Source organism: Prenolepis imparis, unplaced genomic scaffold, assembly GCF_030444845.1.
Source record: "Prenolepis imparis isolate NDT839.2.m4 unplaced genomic scaffold, iyPreImpa1.0 SCAF_33, whole genome shotgun sequence".
NCBI lineage: Eukaryota > Metazoa > Arthropoda > Insecta > Hymenoptera > Formicidae > Prenolepis > Prenolepis imparis.
This window is the reverse complement of record NW_028141191.1, coordinates 207796-215869: the sequence shown is the minus strand read 5'-3', so window position 1 is coordinate 215869 and position 8074 is coordinate 207796.

Sequence of the window (8074 nt, the reverse complement as noted above, 5' to 3'; positions counted from 1 at the left end):
GGGTATAAAGAAAACAGAAAGCAATACAAAGCAGACGGTAACAAAACAGCGTTTACAAAATTAAAATTTCTTCATTATTAGCTGTAACATCAATCAACAAAATTCGATATATTTACACCTGTATAGATATGAACAAAATGGAAAGCGGTACAAACGTCTGCAGGCAATTACAAAATAGCACCCGTATGCAGAATTGAAATATCTCAAAAATGACTGTATAGATACGAACAAAATGGAAAGCGGTACAAGTGTCTGCAGTCAATTACAAAATAGCACCCGTATACAAAATTGAAACATCCCAAAAATGACATTATTAGCTCTAATATCAATTTTGAACATTCGATATATTTGTACCTGTAAAGGTACCTTTACAGGTACAAACGAAACAGAAAGCAATACAAACGTCTGCAGACGGTAACAAAACAGCGTTTACAGAATTAAAATTTCTCATAAAATGACATTATTAGCTATAACATCAATTTTAAAAATTCTGTATAATTACACCTGTATAGATACGAACAAAATGGAAAGCGGTACAAACGTCTGCAGGCAATTACAAAATAGCACCCGTATGCAGAATTGAAATATCCCAAAAATGACATTATTAGCTCTAATATCAATTTTGAACATTCGGTATATTTACACTTGTAAGGGTACAAACAAAACGGAAAGCAATACAAACGTCTGCAGACGGTAACAAAACAGCGTTTACAGAATTAAAATTTCTCAAAAAATGACATTATTAGCTGTAACATCAACTTAAAAAATTCTGTATAATTACACCTGTATAGTTACGAACAAAATGGAAAGCGGTACAAACGTCTGCAGGCAATTACAAAACAGCACCCGTATACAAAATTGAAATATCCCAAAAATGACATTTTTAGCTCTAATATCAATTTTGAACATTCGGTATATTTACACCTGTAAGGGTATAAAGAAAACAGAAAGCAATACAAACGTCAGCAGACGGTAGCGTTTACAGAATTAAAATTTCTCATAAAATGACATTATTAGCTATAACATCAATTTTAAAAATTCTGCATAATTACATCTGTATAGATACGAACAAAATGGAAAGCGGTACAAACGTCTGCAGGCAATTACAAAACAGCACCCATATGCAGAATTGAAATATCCCAAAAATGACATTATTAGTGGCACTGTCCGCACTTAGCACCCTTCGCAAAACCTTTTGAACATTCGGTATATTTACACCTGTAAGGGTATAAAGAAAACAGAAAGCAATACAAACGTCAGCAGACGGTAACAAAACAGCGTTTACAGAATTAAAATTTCTCATAAAATGACATTAGCTATAACATCAATTTTAAAAATTCTGTATAATTACACCTGTATAGATACGAACAAAATGGAAAGCAATACAAACGTCTGCATACGATAACAAAACAGCACTTGTTTACAGAATTAAAATTTCTCAAAAAATGACATTATTAGCTGTAACATCAATTAACAAAATTCGATATATTTACACCTGTATAGATACGAACAAAATGGAAAGCGGTACAAACGTCTGCAGGCAATTACAAAATAGCACCCGTATGCAGAATTGAAGTATCCCAAAAATGACATTATTAGTGGCACTGTCCGCACTTAGCACCCTTCGCAAAACCTTGCAAAAAAGCGGTACAAACGTCTGCAGGCAATTACAAAACAGCACCCGTATACAAAATTGAAATATCCCAAAAATGACATTATTAACTCTAATATCAATTTTGAACATTCGGTATATTTACACCTGTAAGGGTATAAAGAAAGCAATACAAACGTCAGCAGACGGTAACAAAACAGCGTTTACAGAATTAAAATTTCTTCATTATTAGCTGTAACATCAATTAACAAAATTCGATATATTTACACCTGTATAGATACGAACAAAATGGAAAGCGGTACAAACGTCTGCAGGCAATTACAAAATAACACTCGTATGCAGAATTGAAATATCTCAAAAATGACTGTATAGATACGAACAAAATGGAAAGCGGTATAAGCGTCTGCAGTCAATTACAAAACAGCACCCGTATACAAAATTGAAACATCCCAAAAATGACATTATAGGCTCTAATATCAATTTTGAACATTCGATATATTTGTACCTGTAAAGGTACCTTTACAGGTACAAACGAAACAGAAAGCAATACAAACGTCTGCAGACGGTAACAAAACAGCATTTATAGAATTAAAATTTCTCATAAAATGACATTATTAGCTATAACATCAATTTTAAAAATTCTGTATAATTACACTTGTATAGATACGAACAAAATGGAAAGTGGTACAAACGTCTGCAGGCAATTACAAAACAGCACCCGTATACAAAATTGAAATATCCCAAAAATGACATTATTAGCTCTAATATCAATTTTGAACATTCGGTATATTTACATCTGTAGTGATACAAATGAAACGGAAAGCGGTACAAACGTCTGCAGGCAATTACAAAACGGCACCCGTATAGAAAATTGAAATATCCCAAAAATGACATTATTAGCTCTAATATCAATTTTGAACATTCGGTATATTTACACCTGTAAGGATGCAAACAAAACGGAAAGTAATACAAACGTCTGCAGACGGTAACAAAACGGCGTTTACAGAATTAAAATTTCTCAAAAAATGACATTATTAGCTGTAACATCAACTTAAAAAATTCTGTATAATTACACCTGTATAGTTACGAACAAAATGGAAAGCGGTACAAACGTCTGCAGGCAATTACAAAACAGCACCCGTATACAAAATTGAAATATCCCAAAAATGACATTATTAGCTCTAATATCAGTTTTGAACAATCGGTATATTTACACCTGTAAGGGTACAAACAAAACAGAAAGCAATACAAACGTCTGCATACGATAACAAAACAGCACTTGTTTACAGAATTAAAATTTCTCAAAAAATGACATTATTAGCTGTAACATCAATTAACAAAATTCGTTATATTTACACCTGTATAGATACGAACAAAATGGAATGCGGTACAAACGTCTGCAGGCAATACAAAATAGCACCCGTATGCAGAATTGAAATATCTCAAAAATGACTGTATAGATACGAACAAAATGGAAAGCGGTACAAACGTCTGCAGTCAATTACAAAACAGCACCCGTATACAAAATTGAAACATCCCAAAAATGACATTATTAGCTCTAATATTAATTTTGAACATTCGATATATTTGTACCTGTAAAAGTACCTTTACAGGTATAAACGAAACAGAAAGCAATACAAACGTCTGCAGACGGTAACAAAACAGCGTTTACAGAATTAAAATTTCTCAAAAAATGACATTATTAGCTGTAACATCAAATTAAAAAATTCTGTATAATTACACCTGTATAGTTACGAACAAAATGGAAAGCGGTACAAACGTCTGCAGGCAATTACAAAACAGCACCCGTATTCAAAATTGAAATATCCCAAAAATGACATTTTTAGCTCTAATATCAATTTTGAACATTCGGTATATTTACACCTGTAAGGGTATAAAGAAAACAGAAAGCAATACAAACGTCAGCAGACGGTAGCGTTTACAGAATTAAAATTTCTCATAAAATGACATTATTAGCTATAATATCAATTTTAAAAATTCTGCATAATTACACCTGTATAGATACGAACAAAATGGAAAGCGGTACAAACGTCTGCAGGCAATTACAAAACAGCACCCATATGCAGAATTGAAATATCCCAAAAATGACATTATTAGTGGCACTGTCCGCACTTAGCACCCTTCGCAAAACCTTGCAAAAAAGCGGTACAAACGTCTGCAGGCAATTACAAAATAGCACCCGTATGCAGAATTGAAATATCCCAAAAATGACATTATTAGCTCTAATATCAATTTTGAACATTCGGTATATTTACACTTGTAAGGGTACAAACAAAACGGAAAGCAATACAAACGTCTGCAGATGGTAACAAAACAGCGTTTACAGAATTAAAATTTCTCATAAAATGACATTATTAGCTGTAACATCAATTTTTAAAACTCGGTGTATTTACACCTGTAGGGGTACAAACGAAACGGAAAGCGGTACAAACGTCTGCAGGCAATTACAAAACGGCACCCGTATACAAAATTGAAATATCCCAAAAATGACATTATTAGCTCTAATATCAATTTTGAACATTCGGTATATTTACACCTGTAAGGGTATAAACAAAACAGAAAACAATACAAACGTCTGCAGACGGTAACAAAACAGCGTTTACAGAATTAAAATTTCTTCATTATTAGCTGTAACATCAATAAATTCGATATATTTACACCTGTATAGATACGAACAAAATGGAAAGCGGTACAAACGTCTGCAGGCAATTACAAAATAGCACCCGTATGCAGAATTGATATATCTCAAAAATGACTGTATAGATACGAACAAAATGGAAAGCGGTACAAGCGTCTGCAGTCAATTACAAAACAGCACCCGTATACAAAATTGAAACATCCCAAAAATGACATTATTAGCTCTAATATCAATTTTGAACATTCGATGTATTTGTACCTGTAAAGGTACCTTTACAGGTACAAACGAAATAGAAAACAATACAAACGTCTGCAGACGGTAACAAAACAGCGTTTACAGAATTAAAATTTCTCATAAAATGACATTATTAGCTATAACATCAATTTTAAAAATTCTGTATAATTACGCTTGTATAGATACGAACAAAATGGAAAGCGGTACAAACGTCTGCAGGCAATTACAAAACAGCACCCGTATACAAAATTGAAATATCCCAAAAATGACATTAGCTCTAATATCAGTTTTGAACAATCGGTATATTTACACCTGTAAGGGTACAAACAAAATGGAAAGCAATACAATCGTCTGCATACGATAACAAAACAGCACTTGTTTACAGAATTAAAATTTCTCAAAAAATGACATTATTAGCTGTAACATCAATTAACAAAATTCGATATATTTACACCTGTATAGATACGAACAAAATGGAAAGCGGTACAAACGTCTGCAGTCAATTACAAAACAGCACCCGTATGCAAAATTGAAACATCCCAAAAATGACATTATTAGCTCTAATATCAATATTGAACATTCGATATATTTGTACCTATAAAGGTACCTTTACAGGTACAAACGAAACAGAAAGCAATACAAACGTCTGCAGACGGTAACAAAACAGCACCCGTATATAAAATTGAAATATCCCAAAAATGACATTATTAGCTCTAATATCAATTTTGAACATTTGGTATATTTACACCTGTAGGGGTACAAACGAAACGGAAAGCGGTACAAACGTCTGCAGGCAATTACAAAACAGCACCCGTATACAAAATTGAAATATCCCAAAAATGACATTATTAGCTCTAATATCAATTTTGAACATTCGGTATATTTACACCTGTAAGGGTATAAAGAAAACAGAAAGCAATACAAACGTCAGCAGACGGTAACAAGCGTTTACAGAATTAAAATTTCTCATAAAATGACATTATTAGCTATAACATCAATTTTAAAAATTCTGTATAATTATACCTGTATAGATACGAACAAAATGGAAAGCGGTACAAACGTCTGCAGGCAATTACAAAACAGCACCCGTATGCAGAATTGAAATATCCCAAAAATGATATAATTAGCTGTAACATCAATTTTAAAAATTCTGTATAATTACATCTGTATAGATACGAACAAAATGGAAAGCGGTACAAACGTCTGCAGGCAATTACAAAAACAGCACCCGTATACAAAATTGAAATATCCCAAAAATGACATTTTTAGCTCTAATATCAATTTTGAACATTCGGTATATTTACACCTGTAAGGGTATAAAGAAAACAGAAAGCAATACAAACGTAAGCAGACGGTAACAAAACAGCGTTTACAGAATTAAAATTTCTCATAAAATGACATTATTAGCTATAACATCAATTTTAAAAATTCTGTATAATTACACCTGTATAGATACGAACAAAATGGAAAGCGGTACAAACGTCTGCAGGCAATTACAAAATGGCATCCGTATGCAGAATTGAAATATCTCAAAAATGACTGTATAGATATGAACAAAATGGAAAGCGTCTGCACTCAATTACAAAACAGCACCCGTATACAAAATTGAAACATCCCAAAAATGACATTATTAGCTCTAATATCAATTTTGAACATTCGATATATTTGTACCTGTAAAGGTACCTTTACAGGTACAAACGAAACAGAAAGCAATACAAACGTCTGCAGACGGTAACAAAACAGCTTTTACAGAATTAAAATTTCTCATAAAATGACATTATTAGCTATAACATCAATTTTAAAAATTCTGTATAATTACACCTGTATAGATACGAACAAAATGGAAAGCAATACAAACGTCTGCAGGCAATTACAAAACAGCACCCGTATAAAATTGAAATATCCCAAAAATGACATTATTAGCTCTAATATCAATTTTGAACATTCGGTATATTTACACCTGTAGTGGTACAAATTAAACGGAAAGCGGTACAAACGTCTGCAGGCAATTATAAAACGGCACCCGTATAGAAAATTGAAATATCCCAAAAATGACATTATTAGCTCTAATATCAATTTTGAACATTCGATATATTTGTACCTGTAAAGGTACCTTTACAGGTACAAACGAAACAGAAAGCAATACAAACGTCTGCAGACGGTAACAAAACAGCGTTTACAGAATTAAAATTTCTCATAAAATGACATTATTAGCTGTAACATCAATTTTTAAAACTCGGTGTATTTACACCTGTAGGGATACAAACGAAACGGAAAGCGGTACAAACGTCTGCAGGCAATTACAAAACGGCACCCGTATACAAAATTGAAATATTATAAAAATGACATTATTAGCTCTAATATCAATTTTGAACGGATTCGGTATATTTACACCTGTAAGGGTATAAAGAAAACAGAAAGCAATACAAACGTCTGCAGATGGTAACAAAACAGCGTTTACAGAATTAAAATTTCTCATAAAATGACATTATTAGCTATAACATCAATTTTAAAAATTCTGTATAATTACACCTGTATAGATACGAACAAAATGGAAAGCGGTACAAACGTCTGCAGGCAATTACAAAGAATTGAAATATCTCAAAAATGACTGTATAGATATGAACAAAATGGAAAGCGTTTGCAGTCAATTACAAAACAGCACCCGTATACAAAATTGAAACATCCCAAAAATGACATTATTAGCTCTAATATCAATTTTGAACATTCGATATATTTGTACCTGTAAAGGTACCTTTACAGGTACAAACGAAACAGAAAGCAATACAAACGTCTGCAGACAGTAACAAAACAGCTTTTACAGAATTAAAATTTCTCATAAAATGACATTATTAGCTATAACATCAATTTTAAAAATTCTGTATAATTACACCTGTATAGATACGAACAAAATGGAAAGCAATACAAACGTCTGCAGGCAATTACAAAACAGCACCCGTATACAAAATTGAAATATCCCAAAAATGACATTATTAGCTCTAATATCAATTTTGAACATTCGGTATATTTACACCTGTAGTGATACAAATTAAACGGAAAGCGGTACAAACGTCTGCAGGCAATTATAAAACGGTACCCGTATAGAAAATTGAAATATCCCAAAAATGACATTATTAGCTCTAATATCAATTTTGAACATTCGATATATTTGTACCTGTAAAGGTACCTTTACAGGTACCTTTACGAAACAGAAAGCAATACAAACGTCTGCAGACGGTAACAAAACAGCGTTTACAGAATTAAAATTTCTCATAAAATGACATTATTAGCTGTAACAATTTTTAAAACTCGGTGTATTTACACCTGTAGGGGTACAAACGAAACGGAAAGCGGTACAAACGTCTGCAGGCAATTACAAAACGGCACCCGTATACAAAATTGAAATATTATAAAAATGACATTATTAGCTCTAATATCAATTTTGAACACTCGGTATATTTACACCTGTAAGGGTATAAAGAAAACAGAAAGCAATACAAACGTCAGCAGACGGTAACAAGCGTTTACAGAATTAAAATTTCTCATAAAATGACATTATTAGCTATAAC